A 25,327-nucleotide genomic window follows, 5' to 3' on the forward strand; every position below is an offset into this window, starting at 1 on the left:
TTAGTCTGTGGCATTCTGTTAAACTGTTGCTTATGGCGGTCTCTGTGAGCTTCTCAGCGACATTCAGCCAGCCAGGTATCCTGCCTGCAGTAGATGGAATGTGGCAATGGAACGCTGGCTGCGCGTGTCATAATAGGCTCTGAGCCTTTATATACCTGTGCACAGCAGCAGCCACCTTCAGTCTGCTGCTGGACAGCCAGCAGCAGCAGCAGCAGGAGAGGTATGTAATCAGGAGCCCTCCTGCTAAGGGTAGACAGCTGCTCGTTCCACCCCACCCCCCGCCTTAATTGGTTCTCCTCCCTTCCAACGGTGTTGAGGCGGGTGGGAACAGCAGGGGGTGAAGGTGCGGTGTTTAAAGAGGTGGAGTTATGCAGATCTAAAACGCGTGGATTGCAGCAGCAGCAAGCCGAAAAGTGCAGGCATGTAAGGGATCTAGAGGTTGACAACATGTCTTCTTAACGGGAGTCCAGGAGCTCATCTCCACAAATGGACTTTTCAGGATCCTTGGGTGGCTCCGTAGTTTGAAACCAATTCTGGTTATCGCTTCTCGGCCTTTTGGCTAAGATCAAGTGTAGTATCTGTTCTTATCAGTTTAATATCTGATACGTCCCCTATCTGGGGACCATATATTAAATGGATTTTTAGAACAGGGAGATGGAAAAAGAGCTTGCTCTGTCCACTCCACGCATTGACCTGGTATTGCAGTATCTCCAGGACCGGTGCACCCCTTCTTTAATGCAGTTTCTAAAATCAGAAAGAATTGAATTCAATGTTTTTTGTTCATTTTGCTTGTTTGTCGGATTTTGGGATGGACTCTTTGGCTTTGCTTTTCTTCTCCTCATTGGATTTTTCATGTTCAAAGTTGCAGAAGCCAGATTACAAGCTCATTTTGGTTCAACTTCAGCAACTGTGCATTGCATTGCCATGTAATGTGATGCAATGCTATCTTTCTAGCTCTCCCTTTTTACTTCCTTTTGGATAAACAGACATATTAGGCAAGCATTTTGGAGCTTTCACCTAAATAACTACAGGTGGTGAGATAAGCTGCACAATATAATTGACCTTTCAGTATATTGTTGCACACACACCATCTATTTAGCAAATGCCCTTGCTATCAACAGCAGCCTTTTAAACTCACCTGAGCTAACAGGTATGTGCGCTTGTTACTCTGCTGCGCTTAAAATTTCTTTTTTGGTTTGCTACAATGCCTTTTCTGAAACGTTGTCTCCTTCTGCTGGAACACTGACTTCTTTCATTTAATGCCTGCAGACTATAAAAGAGAACCCAACCCAAAAAGTTTGGTTGATTAGTCTGTGGCATTCTGTTAAACTGTTGCTTATGGCGGTCTCTGTGAGCTTCTCAGCGACATTCAGCCAGCCAGGTATCCTGCCTGCAGTAGATGGAATGTGGCAATGGAACGCTGGCTGCGCGTGTCATGATAGGCTCTGAGCCTTTATATACCTGTGCACAGCAGCAGCCACCTTCAGTCTGCTGCTGGACAGCCAGCAGCAGCAGCAGCAGGAGAGGTATGTAATCAGGAGCCCTCCTGCTAAGGGTAGACAGCTGCTCGTTCCACCCCATCCCCCGCCTTAATTGGTTCTCCTCCCTTCCAACGGTGTTGAGGCGGGTGGGAACAGCAGGGGGTGAAGGTGCTGTGTTTAAAGAGGTGGAGTTATGCAGATCTAAAACGCGTGGATTGCAGCAGCAGCAAGCCGAAAAGTGCAGGCATGTAAGGGATCTAGAGGTTGACAACATGTCTTCTTAACGGGAGTCCAGGAGCTCATCTCCACAAATGGACTTTTCAGGATCCTTGGGTGGCTCCGTAGTTTGAAACCAATTCTGGTTATCGCTTCTCGGCCTTTTGGCTAAGATCAAGTGTAGTATCTGTTCTTATCAGTTTAATATCTGATACGTCCCCTATCTGGGGACCATATATTAAATGGATTTTTAGAACAGGGAGATGGAAAAAGAGCTTGCTCTGTCCACTCCACGCATTGACCTGGTATTGCAGTATCTCCAGGACCGGTGCACCCCTTCTTTAATGCAGTTTCTAAAATCAGAAAGAATTGAATTCAATGTTTTTTGTTCATTTTGCTTGTTTGTCGGATTTTGGGATGGACTCTTTGGCTTTGCTTTTCTTCTCCTCATTGGATTTTTCATGTTCAAAGTTGCAGAAGCCAGATTACAAGCTCATTTTGGTTCAACTTCAGCAACTGTGCATTGCATTGCCATGTAATGTGATGCAATGCTATCTTTCTAGCTCTCCCTTTTTACTTCCTTTTGGATAAACAGACATATTAGGCAAGCATTTTGGAGCTTTCACCTAAATAACTACAGGTGGTGAGATAAGCTGCACAATATAATTGACCTTTCAGTATATTGTTGCACACACACCATCTATTTAGCAAATGCCCTTGTTATCAACAGCAGCCTTTTAAACTCACCTGAGCTAACAGGTATGTGCGCTGGTTACTCTGCTGCGCTTAAAATTTCTTTTTTGGTTTGCTACAATGCCTTTTCTGAAACGTTGTCTCCTTCTGCTGGAACACTGACTTCTTTCATTTAATGCCTGCAGACTATAAAAGAGAACCCAACCCAAAAAGTTTGGTTGATTAGTCTGTGGCATTCTGTTAAACTGTTGCTTATGGCGGTCTCTGTGAGCTTCTCAGCGACATTCAGCCAGCCAGGTATCCTGCCTGAAGTAGATGGAATGTGGCAATGGAACGCTGGCTGCGCGTGTCATAACAGGCTCTGAGCCTTTATATACCTGTGCACAGCAGCAGCCACCTTCAGTCTGCTGCTGGACAGCCAGCAGCAGCAGCAGGAGAGGTATGTAATCAGGAGCCCTCCTGCTAAGGGTAGACAGCTGCTCGTTCCACCCCACCCCCCGCCTTAATTGGTTCTCCTCCCTTCCAACGGTGTTGAGGCGGGTGGGAACAGCAGGGGGTGAAGGTGCTGTGTTTAAAGAGGTGGAGTTATGCAGATCTAAAACGCGTGGATTGCAGCAGCAGCAAGCCGAAAAGTGCAGGCATGTAAGGGATCTAGAGGTTGACAACATGTCTTCTTAACGGGAGTCCAGGAGCTCATCTCCACAAATGGACTTTTCAGGATCCTTGGGTGGCTCCGTAGTTTGAAACCATTTCTGGTTATCGCTTCTCGGCCTTTTGGCTAAGATCAAGTGTAGTATCTGTTCTTATCAGTTTAATATCTGATACGTCCCCTATCTGGGGACCATATATTAAATGGATTTTTAGAACAGGGAGATGGAAAAAGAGCTTGCTCTGTCCACTCCACGCATTGACCTGGTATTGCAGTATCTCCAGGACCGGTGCACCCCTTCTTTAATGCAGTTTCTAAAATCAGAAAGAATTGAATTCAATGTTTTTTGTTCATTTTGCTTGTTTGTCGGATTTTGGGATGGACTCTTTGGCTTTGCTTTTCTTCTCCTCATTGGATTTTTCATGTTCAAAGTTGCAGAAGCCAGATTACAAGCTCATTTTGGTTCAACTTCAGCAACTGTGCATTGCATTGCCATGTAATGTGATGCAATGCTATCTTTCTAGCTCTCCCTTTTTACTTCCTTTTGGATAAACAGACATATTAGGCAAGCATTTTGGAGCTTTCACCTAAATAACTACAGGTGGTGAGATAAGCTGCACAATATAATTGACCTTTCAGTATATTGTTGCACACACACCATCTATTTAGCAAATGCCCTTGTTATCAACAGCAGCCTTTTAAACTCACCTGAGCTAACAGGTATGTGCGCTGGTTACTCTGCTGCGCTTAAAATTTCTTTTTTGGTTTGCTACAATGCCTTTTCTGAAACGTTGTCTCCTTCTGCTGGAACACTGACTTCTTTCATTTAATGCCTGCAGACTATAAAAGAGAACCCAACCCAAAAAGTTTGGTTGATTAGTCTGTGGCATTCTGTTAAACTGTTGCTTATGGCGGTCTCTGTGAGCTTCTCAGCGACATTCAGCCAGCCAGGTATCCTGCCTGCAGTAGATGGAATGTGGCAATGGAACGCTGGCTGCGCGTGTCATAATAGGCTCTGAGCCTTTATATACCTGTGCACAGCAGCAGCCACCTTCAGTCTGCTGCTGGACAGCCAGCAGCAGCAGCAGCAGGAGAGGTATGTAATCAGGAGCCCTCCTGCTAAGGGTAGACAGCTGCTCGTTCCACCCCACCCCCCGCCTTAATTGGTTCTCCTCCCTTCCAACGGTGTTGAGGCGGGTGGGAACAGCAGGGGGTGAAGGTGCTGTGTTTAAAGAGGTGGAGTTATGCAGATCTAAAACGCGTGGATTGCAGCAGCAGCAAGCCGAAAAGTGCAGGCATGTAAGGGATCTAGAGGTTGACAACATGTCTTCTTAACGGGAGTCCAGGAGCTCATCTCCACAAATGGACTTTTCAGGATCCTTGGGTGGCTCCATAGTTTGAAACCAATTCTGGTTATCGCTTCTCGGCCTTTTGGCTAAGATCAAGTGTAGTATCTGTTCTTATCAGTTTAATATCTGATACGTCCCCTATCTGGGGACCATATATTAAATGGATTTTTAGAACAGGGAGATGGAAAAAGAGCTTGCTCTGTCCACTCCACGCATTGACCTGGTATTGCAGTATCCCCAGGACCGGTGCACCCCTTCTTTAATGCAGTTTCTAAAATCAGAAAGAATTGAATTCAATGTTTTTTGTTCATTTTGCTTGTTTGTCGGATTTTGGGATGGACTCTTTGGCTTTGCTTTTCTTCTCCTCATTGGATTTTTCATGTTCAAAGTTGCAGAAGCCAGATTACAAGCTCATTTTGGTTCAACTTCAGCAACTGTGCATTGCATTGCCATGTAATGTGATGCAATGCTATCTTTCTAGCTCTCCCTTTTTACTTCCTTTTGGATAAACAGACATATTAGGCAAGCATTTTGGAGCTTTCACCTAAATAACTACAGGTGGTGAGATAAGCTGCACAATATAATTGACCTTTCAGTATATTGTTGCACACACACCATCTATTTAGCAAATGCCCTTGTTATCAACAGCAGCCTTTTAAACTCACCTGAGCTAACAGGTATGTGCGCTGGTTACTCTGCTGCGCTTAAAATTTCTTTTTTGGTTTGCTACAATGCCTTTTCTGAAACGTTGTCTCCTTCTGCTGGAACACTGACTTCTTTCATTTAATGCCTGCAGACTATAAAAGAGAACCCAACCCAAAAAGTTTGGTTGATTAGTCTGTGGCATTCTGTTAAACTGTTGCTTATGGCGGTCTCTGTGAGCTTCTCAGCGACATTCAGCCAGCCAGGTATCCTGCCTGCAGTAGATGGAATGTGGCAATGGAACGCTGGCTGCGCGTGTCATAATAGGCTCTGAGCCTTTATATACCTGTGCACAGCAGCAGCCACCTTCAGTCTGCTGCTGGACAGCCAGCAGCAGCAGCAGCAGGAGAGGTATGTAATCAGGAGCCCTCCTGCTAAGGGTAGACAGCTGCTCGTTCCACCCCACCCCCCGCCTTAATTGGTTCTCCTCCCTTCCAACGGTGTTGAGGCGGGTGGGAACAGCAGGGGGTGAAGGTGCTGTGTTTAAAGAGGTGGAGTTATGCAGATCTAAAACGCGTGGATTGCAGCAGCAGCAAGCCGAAAAGTGCAGGCATGTAAGGGATCTAGAGGTTGACAACATGTCTTCTTAACGGGAGTCCAGGAGCTCATCTCCACAAATGGACTTTTCAGGATCCTTGGGTGGCTCCGTAGTTTGAAACCAATTCTGGTTATCGCTTCTCGGCCTTTTGGCTAAGATCAAGTGTAGTATCTGTTCTTATCAGTTTAATATCTGATACGTCCCCTATCTGGGGACCATATATTAAATGGATTTTTAGAACAGGGAGATGGAAAAAGAGCTTGCTCTGTCCACTCCACGCATTGACCTGGTATTGCAGTATCTCCAGGACCGGTGCACCCCTTCTTTAATGCAGTTTCTAAAATCAGAAAGAATTGAATTCAATGTTTTTTGTTCATTTTGCTTGTTTGTCGGATTTTGGGATGGACTCTTTGGCTTTGCTTTTCTTCTCCTCATTGGATTTTTCATGTTCAAAGTTGCAGAAGCCAGATTACAAGCTCATTTTGGTTCAACTTCAGCAACTGTGCATTGCATTGCCATGTAATGTGATGCAATGCTATCTTTCTAGCTCTCCCTTTTTACTTCCTTTTGGATAAACAGACATATTAGGCAAGCATTTTGGAGCTTTCACCTAAATAACTACAGGTGGTGAGATAAGCTGCACAATATAATTGACCTTTCAGTATATTGTTGCACACACACCATCTATTTAGCAAATGCCCTTGTTATCAACAGCAGCCTTTTAAACTCACCTGAGCTAACAGGTATGTGCGCTGGTTACTCTGCTGCGCTTAAAATTTCTTTTTTGGTTTGCTACAATGCCTTTTCTGAAACGTTGTCTCCTTCTGCTGGAACACTGACTTCTTTCATTTAATGCCTGCAGACTATAAAAGAGAACCCAACCCAAAAAGTTTGGTTGATTAGTCTGTGGCATTCTGTTAAACTGTTGCTTATGGCGGTCTCTGTGAGCTTCTCAGCGACATTCAGCCAGCCAGGTATCCTGCCTGCAGTAGATGGAATGTGGCAATGGAACGCTGGCTGCGCGTGTCATAATAGGCTCTGAGCCTTTATATACCTGTGCACAGCAGCAGCCACCTTCAGTCTGCTGCTGGACAGCCAGCAGCAGCAGCAGCAGGAGAGGTATGTAATCAGGAGCCCTCCTGCTAAGGGTAGACAGCTGCTCGTTCCACCCCACCCCCCGCCTTAATTGGTTCTCCTCCCTTCCAACGGTGTTGAGGCAGGTGGGAACAGCAGGGGGTGAAGGTGCTGTGTTTAAAGAGGTGGAGTTATGCAGATCTAAAACGCGTGGATTGCAGCAGCAGCAAGCCGAAAAGTGCAGGCATGTAAGGGATCTAGAGGTTGACAACATGTCTTCTTAACGGGAGTCCAGGAGCTCATCTCCACAAATGGACTTTTCAGGATCCTTGGGTGGCTCCATAGTTTGAAACCAATTCTGGTTATCGCTTCTCGGCCTTTTGGCTAAGATCAAGTGTAGTATCTGTTCTTATCAGTTTAATATCTGATACGTCCCCTATCTGGGGACCATATATTAAATGGATTTTTAGAACAGGGAGATGGAAAAAGAGCTTGCTCTGTCCACTCCACGCATTGACCTGGTATTGCAGTATCCCCAGGACCGGTGCACCCCTTCTTTAATGCAGTTTCTAAAATCAGAAAGAATTGAATTCAATGTTTTTTGTTCATTTTGCTTGTTTGTCGGATTTTGGGATGGACTCTTTGGCTTTGCTTTTCTTCTCCTCATTGGATTTTTCATGTTCAAAGTTGCAGAAGCCAGATTACAAGCTCATTTTGGTTCAACTTCAGCAACTGTGCATTGCATTGCCATGTAATGTGATGCAATGCTATCTTTCTAGCTCTCCCTTTTTACTTCCTTTTGGATAAACAGACATATTAGGCAAGCATTTTGGAGCTTTCACCTAAATAACTACAGGTGGTGAGATAAGCTGCACAATATAATTGACCTTTCAGTATATTGTTGCACACACACCATCTATTTAGCAAATGCCCTTGTTATCAACAGCAGCCTTTTAAACTCACCTGAGCTAACAGGTATGTGCGCTGGTTACTCTGCTGCGCTTAAAATTTCTTTTTTGGTTTGCTACAATGCCTTTTCTGAAACGTTGTCTCCTTCTGCTGGAACACTGACTTCTTTCATTTAATGCCTGCAGACTATAAAAGAGAACCCAACCCAAAAAGTTTGGTTGATTAGTCTGTGGCATTCTGTTAAACTGTTGCTTATGGCGGTCTCTGTGATCTTCTCAGCGACATTCAGCCAGCCAGGTATCCTGCCTGCAGTAGATGGAATGTGGCAATGGAACGCTGGCTGCGCGTGTCATAATAGGCTCTGAGCCTTTATATACCTGTGCACAGCAGCAGCCACCTTCAGTCTGCTGCTGGACAGCCAGCAGCAGCAGCAGGAGAGGTATGTAATCAGGAGCCCTCCTGCTAAGGGTAGACAGCTGCTCGTTCCACCCCACCCCCCGCCTTAATTGGTTCTCCTCCCTTCCAACGGTGTTGAGGCGGGTGGGAACAGCAGGGGGTGAAGGTGCTGTGTTTAAAGAGGTGGAGTTATGCAGATCTAAAACGCGTGGATTGCAGCAGCAGCAAGCCGAAAAGTGCAGGCATGTAAGGGATCTAGAGGTTGACAACATGTCTTCTTAACGGGAGTCCAGGAGCTCATCTCCACAAATGGACTTTTCAGGATCCTTGGGTGGCTCCGTAGTTTGAAACCAATTCTGGTTATCGTTTCTCGGCCTTTTGGCTAAGACCATTTGGTTGCAGCCTGATAGGTGCGAGTTCTCTGGAGGAATCCAGGCCTTTTTGCGAAAGGATTTGGCGATTTTCTGTGGTATTATACCGACAGGTTTTGAAGATGAACTTCGTGAAGAATACTATCCGAATTGGAGTGGATCCATCAGTTTCCGAGAGGAATAATGTGTCCTTCATCGTGGAGAAACTTTTGGAAGGAAAAGCTGGAGCAAAACGAGGCGACTTCTACAGCGTCAACGAGTTTCCTAAATCAGGTACATATGACGTGACTTTTGTAGAAGAAAATACCTGCCTTGATGTGTTTGAGTGGCTTCGGAGTCACACTGATGATCCTTTCTTGGAAGGGGTGTGGTTTGAACCCTTGTTTGGACTTCAAGAAAAGATTGTGTGGGTAACAGTTTATAACCCTTTTACTGAGCCAGCATTGCTTGAAGGCTTCCTTGCACGGTACTGTGATTATGTGCGTAAAGGGGAAAAGCAGTTTAATTCTTTAGGTATTTTCAACTGCAAATACAAGTTTCGGGTGAAACTGAAGAAGGATCCTGGAAGTGTGGGAGGCTTTAGACATCCTCCTGCGAATTTTTCTGTGGCGGGACATAGGGGCTTCCTTTACTATGTAGGGCAGCCTATGTATTGCAGGAAATGTTACTGCTTTGGACATGTGCAGGATGCATGTAAGAAAGGGCAATGTTGCCGTAACTGCAAAGAGGAGGGGCATGTGGCAAGTGCGTGCCCGAAGCCCAAGGCTTGTGACATGTGTGGAAGTGGTGAGCACATGTTTAAAGATTGCCCGCAGGGTGTGCCCAGGAAAACTGATAAGGAGAGGAAAAAGGAGGAGGAGGAGAGGAGGGTTTTGCAGCAGATAGAAAGAGAAACTGCTAGAATGGAGAGAGAGCAGAGGAGGCGGAGTGAAAGGTCTGCCCCTGAAACTGTGAGTCTGAGGCCTGCTTACCAGAAGGAGAAAAAGGCACCTAAAATGGAGAAGGAGCTTGTGAAAGAATTGAGGAGAATGGAGGGGCAGATGAATGCAGCGGGAGAAGGAAGGTGTCCGGATACGTTGGACTTTCAGGACGTTGTAGATGCTGCAGATTGTATGGAAACTGGGGAAGGGTCATCACACCCTTCAGATCCTGAGAATATTGAGGAGTACTTCTCCGATGAGGGTGGGGGGAGTAGAAAATGTCACAGGGAGGGTGGTGGGGCAAATGATGAAGAAGATATCAAGGCACCGCAGCGAAAAGTGGGTGCCAAGAAAGCAAGGTGGGGTGATGGTGATGCTGCTAGCGGCTCGGAAACGAGTTGCTCGGTTCAGATGGTGGAAGAAGATAGTGGGGGTGCTGGTTAAGGTTGCCTTGCAATATGCGTGATAATGCCTATTATAAGCTTTGACTTAAGTCAAAGGCTTTTTCTTGTGAGTGGAGTTTTTGTAGTGTTTTTGTAACTTTTCTGTTTTCGTTTTTTTTAGGAGGTTTAAAAAAGGAAAAAATGGGTTTTACTATAATTTCACAAAATGTGAGAGTGTTTAAAAATAAGGCCAGGAGGGCTGCAATTTTTGATTTTTTGGCTATGAAGAATGCATCGATTTTTTGTTTGCAAGAGTGTGGAGTGGTGGATGGGGTGAGAGGAGATGAATGGTCTCATGGAGCATCTGTGTGGTCGGGGAGTGCATGTAATAAAAATGATGGTGTGGGGATTTTAGTTAAAGGGAGGGAGGTGGTTTTGAGTGATTATGTGGTGATTGATGTGGGGAGGTGCATTTTAGCAAATTTTGAGTATAAAAATGTTAAATTTTGTGTTATTAATGTTTATGCGCCGGTGGAGAAAAATGACCGGAAAAAGTTATTTGAAAAAATTAAACTTTTTGTTCCGGGAAGAATGCCTGTGGTGATTGTGGGTGATATGAATTGTGATGTGGGGAGAGTGAATGTGGATGTGTCTGGGAAAACTTTGTTAGAGTTGGTTAGTGATTTTGATTTGCATGATATGCAAAGTGTATGTAAAGTGAGGCCTTTGTTAAATACCTTCTTTTCCGAAAGTGGAAGAATACAATCTAGATTGGATTACTGTTGTATTTCAAAAAATATGATTCCTGTTGACTATAAGCAGGAGAATGTTTTGTTTTCAGATCATGTGTGCATGTCGTGTGAGTTGGATGTGAATGTGAATGGGGTGTTTGGGAAAGGTTTGTGGAAGTTGAATGTTAAGTTATTGGAGTATGAGGAAGTAAGAAAGGAATATGCAAGACGGTATGAGGAGTGGTGTGAGTGTAAAAATGGTTTTGGGAATGTTTGTGGGTGGTGGGATTGGGTTAAAAAACAGACAAAAATTTTTTTCAAAAATTTGGGTTATAAGATGGCAGCAGTCAAGAGGAGACATTTTGTGAGTTTAAATGCACGTTTAAGTTTCTTGTATAAATTGAGGGAGGGAGGGATGGAGGTGGAGGAGGATATTTTACAAGTGAAAAAGGAGGTTCATGAGTTCTTGTTGGAAAAATGGAGGAGTATTGTCTTTAGAGCAAAAGTTGATAATTTGGAGTATGATGAAAAATGTTCACGTTTTTTTTTCAAGAAGGTTTTTGGGAAAAAGCAAAATATGTGTGTGTTGAATGGAGCAGATGGAAGCGAGGTGAGTGGAGAGGATATGTGTGAGGAAGTGGCAAAGTTTTATGAGGATTTGTATGCTGTAAAGTGGAGGGATGAGTGTTTGGAGAATGATGTTTTGAGTACGTTAGAGAGTAAATTGAATGAGGCGGAAAGAGAGAGGCTGATGGATGCTGTGACAAGTGATGAAGTATGGAAGGTTATGTGTAGTATGGCTTTGAATAAGACGCCGGGGGAGGATGGTCTTCCAGTAGAATTTTACCGCATGATGTGGGATGTGATTGGGAGTGATTTTGTGGATTTTTGTAAGTATATGTGGGAAAATATGGAGGTGGCAGGTAGTATGCGTGCAGGTATGGTTGTATTGATTCCGAAAAAGGGTGATTTGAAGAGTCTGAAAAACTGGAGGCCAATAACATTATTGAACTGTGATTATAAGATCTACGCAAAATTAATGGCAAATAGGATGCGTGATGTGATAGAGAGTGTGATTGGGGATGAGCAGTGTTGTGCAGTACCTGGGAGACGGATTCACGAGTGTGTGTGTATATTGAGAGATTGTCTATGGGATTGTATGAGCCGGAAGAAGAGTGTGTTTTTGTTGAGCCTGGATTTTGAAAAGGCGTATGATAGGTTGTCGCATGGTTTTTTGTTTAGAGTGTTGCTGAGAATGGGTTTTCCTGCTGATTTTGTTGGGAGAGTGAGAAGTCTATATACAGATATTTATAGTTGTGTTTTAATGAACGGTTATGTCGGTAGGAGAGTGAATGTGCATTCGGGCGTGAGGCAGGGGTGTCCGTTATCCCCTGTGGCTTTTATTTGTGCAATTGAACCTTTGTTGTGTATGTTGAGGAAGGATAAAGTGGTTCGAGGTGTGCAAGTGCCGGGAGGTGGAGGAAGAGAGTGGAAGGTGAGTGGTTATATGGATGACGTGTGTGTATTATGTGATTCTGAATGTTCGGTGAGGCGGGTGAAGTTGTTAGTGTCTATCTTTTGTGGTGCGTCTGCATTTAAAGTGAATTGGGAAAAGAGTGAGTGTAAGGTTTTTGGAAGTGGTATTTTGAGTAGAGATGTAGGTGTGAACGTAGTGAGTGGGCCCATTAAGGTTTTGGGAGTGAAGTTTTCAGAAAGATTGGATGGGAAAGAAAGTTGGGATGACGCGAAAGAGAAGGTTGAAAAGAAGTTATGTTTTTGGAAGTTGAGAAGCCTTACTTTCTTTGGAAAAATCTTAGTCATTAAAAGCGTGGTGTTGCCTATTTTTTTATATGTTGCAGTTGTGTTTCCACCAGGTTATATGGTTTTGAGAGGATTGAATAGGATTTTGTTTGTTTTTTTGTGGAATTCTAAAATGGAGAGGGCGCGGAGGGAAGTGTTGGTGAAGCGTATGGAGAAAGGTGGTTTGGGTTTTCCAAATTTAGAAGTTTTTTTGGGTGTGAATATTGTGGTGTTTGTGCTGAAAGTGATTATGGGCGATGGAAAGTTTTCATGTATGTGTGGATATTTATTTGGGGCTTATTCTTTTCGTTTGAAGTGGAGAGAGAGGGATTTGCGGTGTCCGGTTGCTTTTGAGGTGCCCGTGTGGTATGTGTGGGTTTATAAGTTTTTGGTGAAGTATGAGTTGTGTGATGTGGATGTGAGGTTGTTGGGAAATAAGAAGGCTGTGTACAGGATGATTGAGTGTAGAGAAATGGAGAGTGGAATAAATTTGGTGAGAGGGTGTGATGTGCAAAAAGTATGGAAGAAGGTGCGGATGGGTGGTATGACAAATAAGCAGAGTGAGGTTGTGTGGCAGTCTTTGCATGGAGTGTTGCCAGTAAGAGAGTTTCAGAGGAATAGAGGTTTAGTGAGGAGTGAAACGTGTCCAAGAAATGGCTGTGGTGGAAGGGAAAGTGTGTTGCATGTTTTTTGGAATTGCCAGTATGCTAGAGATGTGATTGGGAGAATGGGGCCTTTGTGTAAAGAATTGTGTGGTGTGAATTTGTTGTCCTTTGAGTTGTTTATGTTTGGTTTGGGAATATGTGATGGGACGAAGGAAAGAGTCTTGTGGTTGATGCTTGCGTGTATAAAGGAAGTGTTATGGGATGTGAGGAATGTGTATGTGTTTAAAAGGAAGGAAATTGCTGTAAAGGATAGTGTGAAGGTGATTATGGGGAAGATGTATGTGTGTTTCCTATGGGACAAAAAGAGGAGAGGGGAAGTGGATGCGGAGGGAATATGGAAAGTTAAAAAGTGGAGATATTTTGTAAATACTTCTTGATCTTGTTTTCTGTGTAAGGTTTAAAAAGAAGAAATAAAAATTTTCCGGTGATGATGGGAGCAGCATTTGTGTCGTTGAGATGATGCAGCTGTTTGGAAGGAAGTTCCTTTGGTCGTGACTATAGACCGTGGATTTCCCCATCTGAGGGAAAAAAAAAAAAAAAAAAATCTGTTCTTATCAGTTTAATATCTGATACGTCCCCTATCTGGGGACCATATATTAAATGGATTTTTAGAACAGGGAGATGGAAAAAGAGCTTGCTCTGTCCACTCCACGCATTGACCTGGTATTGCAGTATCTCCAGGACCGGTGCATCCCTTCTTTAATGCAGTTTCTAAAATCAGAAAGAATTGAATTCAATGTTTTTTGTTCATTTTGCTTGTTTGTCGGATTTTGGGATGGACTCTTTGGCTTTGCTTTTCTTCTCCTCATTGGATTTTTCATGTTCAAAGTTGCAGAAGCCAGATTACAAGCTCATTTTGGTTCAACTTCAGCAACTGTGCATTGCATTGCCATGTAATGTGATGCAATGCTATCTTTCTAGCTCTCCCTTTTTACTTCCTTTTGGATAAACAGACATATTAGGCAAGCATTTTGGAGCTTTCACCTAAATAACTACAGGTGGTGAGATAAGCTGCACAATATAATTGACCTTTCAGTATATTGTTGCACACACACCATCTATTTAGCAAATGCCCTTGTTATCAACAGCAGCCTTTTAAACTCACCTGAGCTAACAGGTATGTGCGCTGGTTACTCTGCTGCGCTTAAAATTTCTTTTTTGGTTTGCTACAATGCCTTTTCTGAAACGTTGTCTCCTTCTGCTGGAACACTGACTTCTTTCATTTAATGCCTGCAGACTATAAAAGAGAACCCAACCCAAAAAGTTTGGTTGATTAGTCTGTGGCATTCTGTTAAACTGTTGCTTATGGCGGTCTCTGTGAGCTTCTCAGCGACATTCAGCCAGCCAGGTATCCTGCCTGCAGTAGATGGAATGTGGCAATGGAACGCTGGCTGCGCGTGTCATAATAGGCTCTGAGCCTTTATATACCTGTGCACAGCAGCAGCCACCTTCAGTCTGCTGCTGGACAGCCAGCAGCAGCAGCAGCAGGAGAGGTATGTAATCAGGAGCCCTCCTGCTAAGGGTAGACAGCTGCTCGTTCCACCCCACCCCCCGCCTTAATTGGTTCTCCTCCCTTCCAACGGTGTTGAGGCGGGTGGGAACAGCAGGGGGTGAAGGTGCTGTGTTTAAAGAGGTGGAGTTATGCAGATCTAAAACGCGTGGATTGCAGCAGCAGCAAGCCGAAAAGTGCAGGCATGTAAGGGATCTAGAGGTTGACAACATGTCTTCTTAACGGGAGTCCAGGAGCTCATCTCCACAAATGGACTTTTCAGGATCCTTGGGTGGCTCCGTAGTTTGAAACCAATTCTGGTTATCGCTTCTCGGCCTTTTGGCTAAGATCAAGTGTAGTATCTGTTCTTATCAGTTTAATATCTGATACGTCCCCTATCTGGGGACCATATATTAAATGGATTTTTAGAACAGGGAGATGGAAAAAGAGCTTGCTCTGTCCACTCCACGCATTGACCTGGTATTGCAGTATCTCCAGGACCGGTGCACCCCTTCTTTAATGCAGTTTCTAAAATCAGAAAGAATTGAATTCAATGTTTTTTGTTCATTTTGCTTGTTTGTCGGATTTTGGGATGGACTCTTTGGCTTTGCTTTTCTTCTCCTCATTGGATTTTTCATGTTCAAAGTTGCAGAAGCCAGATTACAAGCTCATTTTGGTTCAACTTCAGCAACTGTGCATTGCATTGCCATGTAATGTGATGCAATGCTATCTTTCTAGCTCTCCCTTTTTACTTCCTTTTGGATAAACAGACATATTAGGCAAGCATTTTGGAGCTTTCACCTAAATAACTACAGGTGGTGAGATAAGCTGCACAATATAATTGACCTTTCAGTATATTGTTGCACACACACCATCTATTTAGCAAATGCCCTTGTTATCAACAGCAGCCTTTTAAACTCACCTGAGCTAACAGGTATGTGCGCTGGTTACTCTGCTGCGCTTAAAATTTCTTTTTTGGTTTGCTACAATGCCTTTTCTGAAACGTTGTCTCCTTCTGCTGGAACACTGACTTCTTTCATTTAATGCCTGCAGACTATAAAAGAGAACCCAACCCAAAAAGTTTGGTTGATTAGTCTGTGGCATTCTGTTAAACTGTTGCTTATGGCGGTCTCTGTGAGCTTCTCAGCGACATTCAGCCAGCCAGGTATCCTGCCTGCAGTAGATGGAATGTGGCAATGGAACGCTGGCTGCGCGTGTCATAATAGGCTCTGAGCCTTTATATACCTGTGCACAGCAGCAGCCACCTTCAGTCTGCTGCTGGACAGCCAGCAGCAGCAGCAGCAGCAGGAGAGGTATGTAATCAGGAGCCCTCCTGCTAAGGGTAGACAGCTGCTCTTTCCACCCCACCCCCCGCCTTAATTGGTTCTCCTCCCTTCCAACGGTGTTGAGGCGGGTGGGAACAGCAGGGGGTGAAGGTGCTGTGTTTAAAGAGGTGGAGTTATGCAGATCTAAAACGCGTGGATTGCAGCAGCAGCAAGCCGAAAAGTGCAGGCATGTAAGGGATCTAGAGGTTGACAACATGTCTTCTTAACGGGAGTCCAGGAGCTCATCTCCACAAATGGACTTTTCAGGATCCTTGGGTGGCTCCGTAGTTTGAAACCAATTCTGGTTATCGCTTCTCGGCCTTTTGGCTAAGATCAAGTGTAGTATCTGTTCTTATCAGTTTAATATCTGATACGTCCCCTATCTGGGGACCATATATTAAATGGATTTTTAGAACAGGGAGATGGAAAAAGAGCTTGCTCTGTCCACTCCACGCATTGACCTGGTATTGCAGTATCTCCAGGACCGGTGCACCCCTTCTTTAATGCAGTTTCTAAAATCAGAAAGAATTGAATTCAATGTTTTTTGTTCATTTTGCTTGTTTGTCGGATTTTGGGATGGACTCTTTGGCTTTGCTTTTCTTCTCCTCATTGGATTTTTCATGTTCAAAGTTGCAGAAGCCAGATTACAAGCTCATTTTGGTTCAACTTCAGCAACTGTGCATTGCATTGCCATGTAATGTGATGCAATGCTATCTTTCTAGCTCTCCCTTTTTACTTCCTTTTGGATAAACAGACATATTAGGCAAGCATTTTGGAGCTTTCACCTAAATAACTACAGGTGGTGAGATAAGCTGCACAATATAATTGACCTTTCAGTATATTGTTGCACACACACCATCTATTTAGCAAATGCCCTTGTTATCAACAGCAGCCTTTTAAACTCACCTGAGCTAACAGGTATGTGCGCTGGTTACTCTGCTGCGCTTAAAATTTCTTTTTTGGTTTGCTACAATGCCTTTTCTGAAACGTTGTCTCCTTCTGCTGGAACACTGACTTCTTTCATTTAATGCCTGCAGACTATAAAAGAGAACCCAACCCAAAAAGTTTGGTTGATTAGTCTGTGGCATTCTGTTAAACTGTTGCTTATGGCGGTCTCTGTGAGCTTCTCAGCGACATTCAGCCAGCCAGGTATCCTGCCTGCAGTAGATGGAATGTGGCAATGGAACGCTGGCTGCGCGTGTCATAATAGGCTCTGAGCCTTTATATACCTGTGCACAGCAGCAGCCACCTTCAGTCTGCTGCTGGACAGCCAGCAGCAGCAGCAGCAGGAGAGGTATGTAATCAGGAGCCCTCCTGCTAAGGGTAGACAGCTGCTCGTTCCACCCCACCCCCCGCCTTAATTGGTTCTCCTCCCTTCCAACGGTGTTGAGGCGGGTGGGAACAGCAGGGGGTGAAGGTGCTGTGTTTAAAGAGGTGGAGTTATGCAGATCTAAAACGCGTGGATTGCAGCAGCAGCAAGCCGAAAAGTGCAGGCATGTAAGGGATCTAGAGGTTGACAACATGTCTTCTTAACGGGAGTCCAGGAGCTCATCTCAACAAATGGACTTTTCAGGATCCTTGGGTGGCTCCGTAGTTTGAAACCAATTCTGGTTATCGCTTCTCGGCCTTTTGGCTAAGATCAAGTGTAGTATCTGTTCTTATCAGTTTAATATCTGATACGTCCCCTATCTGGGGACCATATATTAAATGGATTTTTAGAACAGGGAGATTGAAAAAGAGCTTGCTCTGTCCACTCCACGCATTGACCTGGTATTGCAGTATCTCCAGGACCGGTGCACCCCTTCTTTAATGCAATTTCTAAAATCAAAAAGAATTGAATTCAATGTTTTTTGTTCATTTTGCTTGTTTGTCGGATTTTGGGATGGACTCTTTGGCTTTGCTTTTCTTCTCCTCATTGGATTTTTCATGTTCAAAGTTGCAGAAGCCAGATTACAAGCTCATTTTGGTTCAACTTCAGCAACTGTGCATTGCATTGCCATGTAATGTGATGCAATGCTATCTTTCTAGCTCTCCTTTTTTACTTCCTTTTGGATAAACAGACATATTAGGCAAGCATTTTGGAGCTTTCACCTAAATAACTACAGGTGGTGAGATAAGCTGCACAATATAATTGACCTTTCAGTATATTGTTGCACACACACCATCTATTTAGCAAATGCCCTTGTTATCAACAGCAGCCTTTTAAACTCACCTGAGCTAACAGGTATGTGCGCTGGTTACTCTGCTGCGCTTAAAATTTCTTTTTTGGTTTGCTACAATGCCTTTTCTGAAACGTTGTCTCCTTCTGCTGGAACACTGACTTCTTTCATTTAATGCCTGCAGACTATAAAAGAGAACCCAACCCAAAAAGTTTGGTTGATTAGTCTGTGGCATTCTGTTAAACTGTTGCTTATGGCGGTCTCTGTGAGCTTCTCAGCGACATTCAGCCAGCCAGGTATCCTGCCTGCAGTAGATGGAATGTGGCAATGGAACGCTGGCTGCGCGTGTCATAATAGGCTCTGAGCCTTTATATACCTGTGCACAGCAGCAGCCACCTTCAGTCTGCTGCTGGACAGCCAGCAGCAGCAGCAGGAGAGGTATGTAATCAGGAGCCCTCCTGCTAAGGGTAGACAGCTGCTCGTTCCACCCCACCCCCCGCCTTAATTGGTTCTCCTCCCTTCCAACGGTGTTGAGGCGGGTGGGAACAGCAGGGGGTGAAGGTGCTGTGTTTAAAGAGGTGGAGTTATGCAGATCTAAAACGCGTGGATTGCAGCAGCAGCAAGCCGAAAAGTGCAGGCATGTAAGGGATCTAGAGGTTGACAACATGTCTTCTTAACGGGAGTCCAGGAGCTCATCTCCACAAATGGACTTTTCAGGATCCTTGGGTGGCTCCGTAGTTTGAAACCAATTCTGGTTATCGCTTCTCAGCCTTTTGGCTAAGATCAAGTGTAGTATCTGTTCTTCTCAGTTTAATATCTGATACGTCCCCTATCTGGGGACCATATATTAAATGGATTTTTAGAACAGGGAGATGGAAAAAGAGCTTGCTCTGTCCACTCCACGCATTGACCTGGTATTGCAGTATCTCCAGGACCGGTGCACCCCTTCTTTAATGCAGTTTCTAAAATCAGAAAGAATTGAATTCAATGTTTTTTGTTCATTTTGCTTGTTTGTCGGATTTTGGGATGGACTCTTTGGCTTTGCTTTTCTTCTCCTCATTGGATTTTTCATGTTCAAAGTTGCAGAAGCCAGATTACAAGCTCATTTTGGTTCAACTTCAGCAACTGTGCATTGCATTGCCATGTAATGTGATGCAATGCTATCTTTCTAGCTCTCCCTTTTTACTTCCTTTTGGATAAACAGACATATTAGGCAAGCATTTTGGAGCTTTCACCTAAATAACTACAGGTGGTGAGATAAGCTGCACAATATAATTGACCTTTCAGTATATTGTTGCACACACACCATCTATTTAGCAAATGCCCTTGTTATCAACAGCAGCCTTTTAAACTCACCTGAGCTAACAGGTATGTGCGCTGGTTACTCTGCTGCGCTTAAAATTTCTTTTTTGGTTTGCTACAATGCCTTTTCTGAAACGTTGTCTCCTTCTGCTGGAACACTGACTTCTTTCATTTAATGCCTGCAGACTATAAAAGAGAACCCAACCCAAAAAGTTTGGTTGATTAGTCTGTGGCATTCTGTTAAACTGTTGCTTATGGCGGTCTCTGTGAGCTTCTCAGCGACATTCAGCCAGCCAGGTATCCTGCCTGCAGTAGATGGAATGTGGCAATGGAACGCTGGCTGCGCGTGTCATAATAGGCTCTGAGCCTTTATATACCTGTGCACAGCAGCAGCCACCTTCAGTCTGCTGCTGGACAGCCAGCAGCAGCAGCAGCAGGAGAGGTATGTAATCAGGAGCCCTCCTGCTAAGGGTAGACAGCTGCTCGTTCCACCCCACCCCCCGCCTTAATTGGTTCTCCTCCCTTCCAACGGTGTTGAGGCGGGTGGGAACAGCAGGGGGTGAAGGTGCTGTGTTTAAAGAGGTGGAGTTATGCAGATCTAAAACGCGTGGATTGCAGCAGCAGCAAGCCGAAAAGTGCAGGCATGTAAGGGATCTAGAGGTTGACAACATGTCTTCTTAACGGGAGTCCAGGAGCTCATCTCCACAAATGGACTTTTCAGGATCCTTGGGTGGCTCCGTAGTTTGAAACCAATTCTGGTTATCGCTTCTCGGCCTTTTGGCTAAGATCAAGTGTAGTATCTGTTCTTATCAGTTTAATATCTGATACGTCCCCTATCTGGGGACCATATATTAAATGGATTTTTAGAACAGGGAGATGGAAAAAGAGCTTGCTCTGTCCACTCCACGCATTGACCTGGTATTGCAGTATCTCCAGGACCGGTGCACCCCTTCTTTAATGCAGTTTCTAAAATCAGAAAGAATTGAATTCAATGTTTTTTGTTCATTTTGCTTGTTTGTCGGATTTTGGGATGGACTCTTTGGCTTTGCTTTTCTTCTCCTCATTGGATTTTTCATGTTCAAAGTTGCAGAAGCCAGATTACAAGCTCATTTTGGTTCAACTTCAGCAACTGTGCATTGCATTGCCATGTAATGTGATGCAATGCTATCTTTCTAGCTCTCCCTTTTTACTTCCTTTTGGATAAACAGACATATTAGGCAAGCATTTTGGAGCTTTCACCTAAATAACTACAGGTGGTGAGATAAGCTGCACAATATAATTGACCTTTCAGTATATTGTTGCACACACACCATCTATTTAGCAAATGCCCTTGTTATCAACAGCAGCCTTTTAAACTCACCTGAGCTAACAGGTATGTGCGCTGGTTACTCTGCTGCGCTTAAAATTTCTTTTTTGGTTTGCTACAATGCCTTTTCTGAAACGTTGTCTCCTTCTGCTGGAACACTGACTTCTTTCATTTAATGCCTGCAGACTATAAAAGAGAACCCAACCCAAAAAGTTTGGTTGATTAGTCTGTGGCATTCTGTTAAACTGTTGCTTATGGCGGTCTCTGTGAGCTTCTCAGCGACATTCAGCCAGCCAGGTATCCTGCCTGCAGTAGATGGAATGTGGCAATGGAACGCTGGCTGCGCGTGTCATAATAGGCTCTGAGCCTTTATATACCTGTGCACAGCAGCAGCCACCTTCAGTCTGCTGCTGGACAGCCAGCAGCAGCAGCAGGAGAGGTATGTAATCAGGAGCCCTCCTGCTAAGGGTAGACAGCTGCTCGTTCCACCCCACCCCCCGCCTTAATTGGTTCTCCTCCCTTCCAACGGTGTTGAGGCGGGTGGGAACAGCAGGGGGTGAAGGTGCTGTGTTTAAAGAGGTGGAGTTATGCAGATCTAAAACGCGTGGATTGCAGCAGCAGCAAGCCGAAAAGTGCAGGCATGTAAGGGATCTAGAGGTTGACAACATGTCTTCTTAACGGGAGTCCAGGAGCTCATCTCCACAAATGGACTTTTCAGGATCCTTGGGTGGCTCCGTAGTTTGAAACCAATTCTGGTTATCGTTTCTCGGCCTTTTGGCTAAGATCAAGTGTAGTATCTGTTCTTATCAGTTTAACATCTGATACGTCCCCTATCTGGGGACCATATATTAAATGGATTTTTAGAACAGGGAGATGGAAAAAGAGCTTGCTCTGTCCACTCCACGCATTGACCTGGTATTGCAGTATCTCCAGGACCGGTGCACCCCTTCTTTAATGCAGTTTCTAAAATCAGAAAGAATTGAATTCAATGTTTTTTGTTCATTTTGCTTGTTTGTCGGATTTTGGGATGGACTCTTTGGTTTTGCTTTTCTTCTCCTCATTGGATTTTTCATGTTCAAAGTTGCAGAAGCCAGATTACAAGCTCATTTTGGTTCAACTTCAGCAACTGTGCATTGCATTGCCATGTAATGTGATGCAATGCTATCTTTCTAGCTCTCCCTTTTTACTTCCTTTTGGATAAACAGACATATTAGGCAAGCATTTTGGAGCTTTCACCTAAATAACTACAGGTGGTGAGATAAGCTGCACAATATAATTGACCTTTCAGTATATTGTTGCACACACACCATCTATTTAGCAAATGCCCTTGTTATCAACAGCAGCCTTTTAAACTCACCTGAGCTAACAGGTATGTGCGCTGGTTACTCTGCTGCGCTTAAAATTTTTTTTTTGTTTTGCTACAATGCCTTTTCTGAAACGTTGTCTCCTTCTGCTGGAACACTGACTTCTTTCATTTAATGCCTACAGACTATAAAAGAGAACCCAACCCAAAAAGTTTGGTTGATTAGTCTGTGGCATTCTGTTAAACTGTTGCTTATGGCGGTCTCTGTGAGCTTCTCAGCGACATTCAGCCAGCCAGGTATCCTGCCTGCAGTAGATGGAATGTGGCAATGGAACGCTGGCTGCGCGTGTCATAATAGGCTCTGAGCCTTTATATACCTGTGCACAGCAGCAGCCACCTTCAGTCTGCTGCTGGACAGCCAGCAGCAGCAGCAGCAGGAGAGGTATGTAATCAGGAGCCCTCCTGCTAAGGGTAGACAGCTGCTCGTTCCACCCCACCCCCCGCCTTAATTGGTTCTCCTCCCTTCCAACGGTGTTGAGGCGGGTGGGAACAGCAGGGGGTGAAGGTGCTGTGTTTAAAGAGGTGGAGTTATGCAGATCTAAAACGCGTGGATTGCAGCAGCAGCAAGCCGAAAAGTGCAGGCATGTAAGGGATCTAGAGGTTGACAACATGTCTTCTTAACGGGAGTCCAGGAGCTCATCTCCACAAATGGACTTTTCAGGATCCTTGGGTGGCTCCGTAGTTTGAAACCAATTCTGGTTATCGCTTCTCGGCCTTTTGGCTAAGATCAAGTGTAGTATCTGTTCTTATCAGTTTAATATCTGATACGTCCCCTATCTGGGGACCATATATTAAATGGATTTTTAGAACAGGGAGATGGAAAAAGAGCTTGCTCTGTCCACTCCACGCATTGACCTGGTATTGCAGTATCTCCAGGACCGGTGCACCCCTTCTTTAATGCAGTTTCTAAAATCAGAAAGAATTGAATTCAATGTTTTTTGTTCATTTTGCTTGTTTGTCGGATTTTGGGATGGACTCTTTGGCTTTGCTTTTCTTCTCCTCATTGGATTTTTCATGTTCAAAGTTGCAGAAGCCAGATTACAAGCTCATTTTGGTTCAACTTCAGCAACTGTGCATTGCATTGCCATGTAATGTGATGCAATGCTATCTTTCTAGCTCTCCCTTTTTACTTCCTTTTGGATAAACAGACATATTAGGCAAGCATTTTGGAGCTTTCACCTAAATAACTACAGGTGGTGAGATAAGCTGCACAATATAATTGACCTTTCAGTATATTGTTGCACACACACCATCTATTTAGCAAATGCCCTTGTTATCAACAGCAGCCTTTTAAACTCACCTGAGCTAACAGGTATGTGCGCTGGTTACTCTGCTGCGCTTAAAATTTCTTTTTTGGTTTGCTACAATGCCTTTTCTGAAACGTTGTCTCCTTCTGCTGGAACACTGACTTCTTTCATTTAATGCCTGCAGACTATAAAAGAGAACCCAACCCAAAAAGTTTGGTTGATTAGTCTGTGGCATTCTGTTAAACTGTTGCTTATGGCGGTCTCTGTGAGCTTCTCAGCGACATTCAGCCAGCCAGGTATCCTGCCTGCAGTAGATGGAATGTGGCAATGGAACGCTGGCTGCGCGTGTCATAATAGGCTCTGAGCCTTTATATACCTGTGCACAGCAGCAGCCACCTTCAGTCTGCTGCTGGACAGCCAGCAGCAGCAGCAGCAGCAGGAGAGGTATGTAATCAGGAGCCCTCCTGCTAAGGGTAGACAGCTGCTCGTTCCACCCCACCCCCGCCTTAATTGGTTCTCCTCCCTTCCAACGGTGTTGAGGCGGGTGGGAACAGCAGGGGGTGAAGGTGCTGTGTTTAAAGAGGTGGAGTTATGCAGATCTAAAACGCGTGGATTGCAGCAGCAGCAAGCCGAAAAGTGCAGGCATGTAAGGGATCTAGAGGTTGACAACATGTCTTCTTAACGGGAGTCCAGGAGCTCATCTCCACAAATGGACTTTTCAGGATCCTTGGGTGGCTCCGTAGTTTGAAACCAATTCTGGTTATCGCTTCTCGGCCTTTTGGCTAAGATCAAGTGTAGTATCTGTTCTTATCAGTTTAATATCTGATACGTCCCCTATCTGGGGACCATATATTAAATGGATTTTTAGAACAGGGAGATGGAAAAAGAGCTTGCTCTGTCCACTCCACGCATTGACCTGGTATTGCAGTATCTCCAGGACCGGTGCACCCCTTCTTTAATGCAGTTTCTAAAATCAGAAAGAATTGAATTCAATGTTTTTTGTTCATTTTGCTTGTTTGTCGGATTTTGGGATGGACTCTTTGGCTTTGCTTTTCTTCTCCTCATTGGATTTTTCATGTTCAAAGTTGCAGAAGCCAGATTACAAGCTCATTTTGGTTCAACTTCAGCAACTGTGCATTGCATTGCCATGTAATGTGATGCAATGCTATCTTTCTAGCTCTCCCTTTTTACTTCCTTTTGGATAAACAGACATATTAGGCAAGCATTTTGGAGCTTTCACCTAAATAACTACAGGTGGTGAGATAAGCTGCACAATATAATTGACCTTTCAGTATATTGTTGCACACACACCATCTATTTAGCAAATGCCCTTGTTATCAACAGCAGCCTTTTAAACTCACCTGAGCTAACAGGTATGTGCGCTGGTTACTCTGCTGCGCTTAAAATTTCTTTTTTGGTTTGCTACAATGCCTTTTCTGAAACGTTGTCTCCTTCTGCTGGAACACTGACTTCTTTCATTTAATGCCTGCAGACTATAAAAGAGAACCCAACCCAAAAAGTTTGGTTGATTAGTCTGTGGCATTCTGTTAAACTGTTGCTTATGGCGGTCTCTGTGAGCTTCTCAGCGACATTCAGCCAGCCAGGTATCCTGCCTGCAGTAGATGGAATGTGGCAATGGAACGCTGGCTGCGCGTGTCATAATAGACTCTGAGCCTTTATATACCTGTGCACAGCAGCAGCCACCTTCAGTCTGCTGCTGGACAGCCAGCAGCAGCAGCAGCAGGAGAGGTATGTAATCAGGAGCCCTCCTGCTAAGGGTAGACAGCTGCTCGTTCCACCCCACTCCCCGCCTTAATTGGTTCTCCTCCCTTCCAACGGTGTTGAGGCGGGTGGGAACAGCAGGGGGTGAAGGTGCTGTGTTTAAAGAGGTGGAGTTATGCAGATCTAAAACGCGTGGATTGCAGCAGCAGCAAGCCGAAAAGTGCAGGCATGTAAGGGATCTAGAGGTTGACAACATGTCTTCTTAACGGGAGTCCAGGAGCTCATCTCCACAAATGGACTTTTCAGGATCCTTGGGTGCCTCCGTAGTTTGAAACCAATTCTGGTTATCGCTTCTCGGCCTTTTGGCTAAGATCAAGTGTAGTATCTGTTCTTATCAGTTTAATATCTGATACGTCCCCTATCTGGGGACCATATATTAAATGGATTTTTAGAACAGGGAGATGGAAAAAGAGCTTGCTCTGTCCACTCCACGCATTGACCTGGTATTGCAGTATCTCCAGGACCGGTGCACCCCTT

General features: G+C 44.4%; 16 non-coding genes across 16 annotated transcripts; all 16 read left to right on the forward strand.

Moving 5' to 3' along the window:
- The first annotated feature begins 539 nt into the window (after positions 1 to 539).
- On the forward strand, positions 540 to 730 carry LOC141184016 (U2 spliceosomal RNA). Its single transcript, XR_012258814.1, has one exon. It is a non-coding gene; the product is annotated as a U2 spliceosomal RNA (small nuclear RNA).
- A 1,115-nt stretch (positions 731 to 1,845) lies between these two features.
- LOC141184018 (U2 spliceosomal RNA) lies at positions 1,846 to 2,036 on the forward strand. Its single transcript, XR_012258816.1, has one exon. It is a non-coding gene; the product is annotated as a U2 spliceosomal RNA (small nuclear RNA).
- Positions 2,037 to 3,148: 1,112 nt separating this feature from the next.
- Positions 3,149 to 3,339, forward strand: LOC141184019 (U2 spliceosomal RNA). The gene has a single exon (XR_012258817.1). It is a non-coding gene; the product is annotated as a U2 spliceosomal RNA (small nuclear RNA).
- A 1,115-nt stretch (positions 3,340 to 4,454) lies between these two features.
- Positions 4,455 to 4,645, forward strand: LOC141183175 (U2 spliceosomal RNA). The gene has a single exon (XR_012258177.1). It is a non-coding gene; the product is annotated as a U2 spliceosomal RNA (small nuclear RNA).
- Positions 4,646 to 5,760: 1,115 nt separating this feature from the next.
- Positions 5,761 to 5,951, forward strand: LOC141184020 (U2 spliceosomal RNA). The gene has a single exon (XR_012258818.1). It is a non-coding gene; the product is annotated as a U2 spliceosomal RNA (small nuclear RNA).
- A 1,115-nt stretch (positions 5,952 to 7,066) lies between these two features.
- LOC141183176 (U2 spliceosomal RNA) lies at positions 7,067 to 7,257 on the forward strand. The gene has a single exon (XR_012258178.1). It is a non-coding gene; the product is annotated as a U2 spliceosomal RNA (small nuclear RNA).
- A 6,130-nt stretch (positions 7,258 to 13,387) lies between these two features.
- On the forward strand, positions 13,388 to 13,574 carry LOC141183460 (U2 spliceosomal RNA). Its single transcript, XR_012258405.1, has one exon. It is a non-coding gene; the product is annotated as a U2 spliceosomal RNA (small nuclear RNA).
- Positions 13,575 to 14,689: 1,115 nt separating this feature from the next.
- Positions 14,690 to 14,880, forward strand: LOC141184021 (U2 spliceosomal RNA). Its single transcript, XR_012258819.1, has one exon. It is a non-coding gene; the product is annotated as a U2 spliceosomal RNA (small nuclear RNA).
- Positions 14,881 to 15,998: 1,118 nt separating this feature from the next.
- LOC141184022 (U2 spliceosomal RNA) lies at positions 15,999 to 16,189 on the forward strand. Its single transcript, XR_012258820.1, has one exon. It is a non-coding gene; the product is annotated as a U2 spliceosomal RNA (small nuclear RNA).
- A 1,115-nt stretch (positions 16,190 to 17,304) lies between these two features.
- Positions 17,305 to 17,495, forward strand: LOC141183193 (U2 spliceosomal RNA). Its single transcript, XR_012258194.1, has one exon. It is a non-coding gene; the product is annotated as a U2 spliceosomal RNA (small nuclear RNA).
- Positions 17,496 to 18,607: 1,112 nt separating this feature from the next.
- LOC141183252 (U2 spliceosomal RNA) lies at positions 18,608 to 18,798 on the forward strand. Its single transcript, XR_012258247.1, has one exon. It is a non-coding gene; the product is annotated as a U2 spliceosomal RNA (small nuclear RNA).
- A 1,115-nt stretch (positions 18,799 to 19,913) lies between these two features.
- Positions 19,914 to 20,104, forward strand: LOC141184023 (U2 spliceosomal RNA). The gene has a single exon (XR_012258821.1). It is a non-coding gene; the product is annotated as a U2 spliceosomal RNA (small nuclear RNA).
- A 1,112-nt stretch (positions 20,105 to 21,216) lies between these two features.
- Positions 21,217 to 21,407, forward strand: LOC141183170 (U2 spliceosomal RNA). Its single transcript, XR_012258173.1, has one exon. It is a non-coding gene; the product is annotated as a U2 spliceosomal RNA (small nuclear RNA).
- A 1,115-nt stretch (positions 21,408 to 22,522) lies between these two features.
- LOC141184024 (U2 spliceosomal RNA) lies at positions 22,523 to 22,713 on the forward strand. The gene has a single exon (XR_012258822.1). It is a non-coding gene; the product is annotated as a U2 spliceosomal RNA (small nuclear RNA).
- Positions 22,714 to 23,830: 1,117 nt separating this feature from the next.
- Positions 23,831 to 24,021, forward strand: LOC141184026 (U2 spliceosomal RNA). The gene has a single exon (XR_012258823.1). It is a non-coding gene; the product is annotated as a U2 spliceosomal RNA (small nuclear RNA).
- Positions 24,022 to 25,136: 1,115 nt separating this feature from the next.
- Positions 25,137 to 25,327, forward strand: LOC141184027 (U2 spliceosomal RNA). The gene has a single exon (XR_012258824.1). It is a non-coding gene; the product is annotated as a U2 spliceosomal RNA (small nuclear RNA).

This window comes from Phyllobates terribilis, unplaced genomic scaffold (assembly GCF_046119375.1).
Source record: "Phyllobates terribilis strain yellow unplaced genomic scaffold, ASM4611937v1 Scaffold_38__1_contigs__length_12584779, whole genome shotgun sequence".
Lineage (NCBI taxonomy): Eukaryota > Metazoa > Chordata > Amphibia > Anura > Dendrobatidae > Phyllobates > Phyllobates terribilis.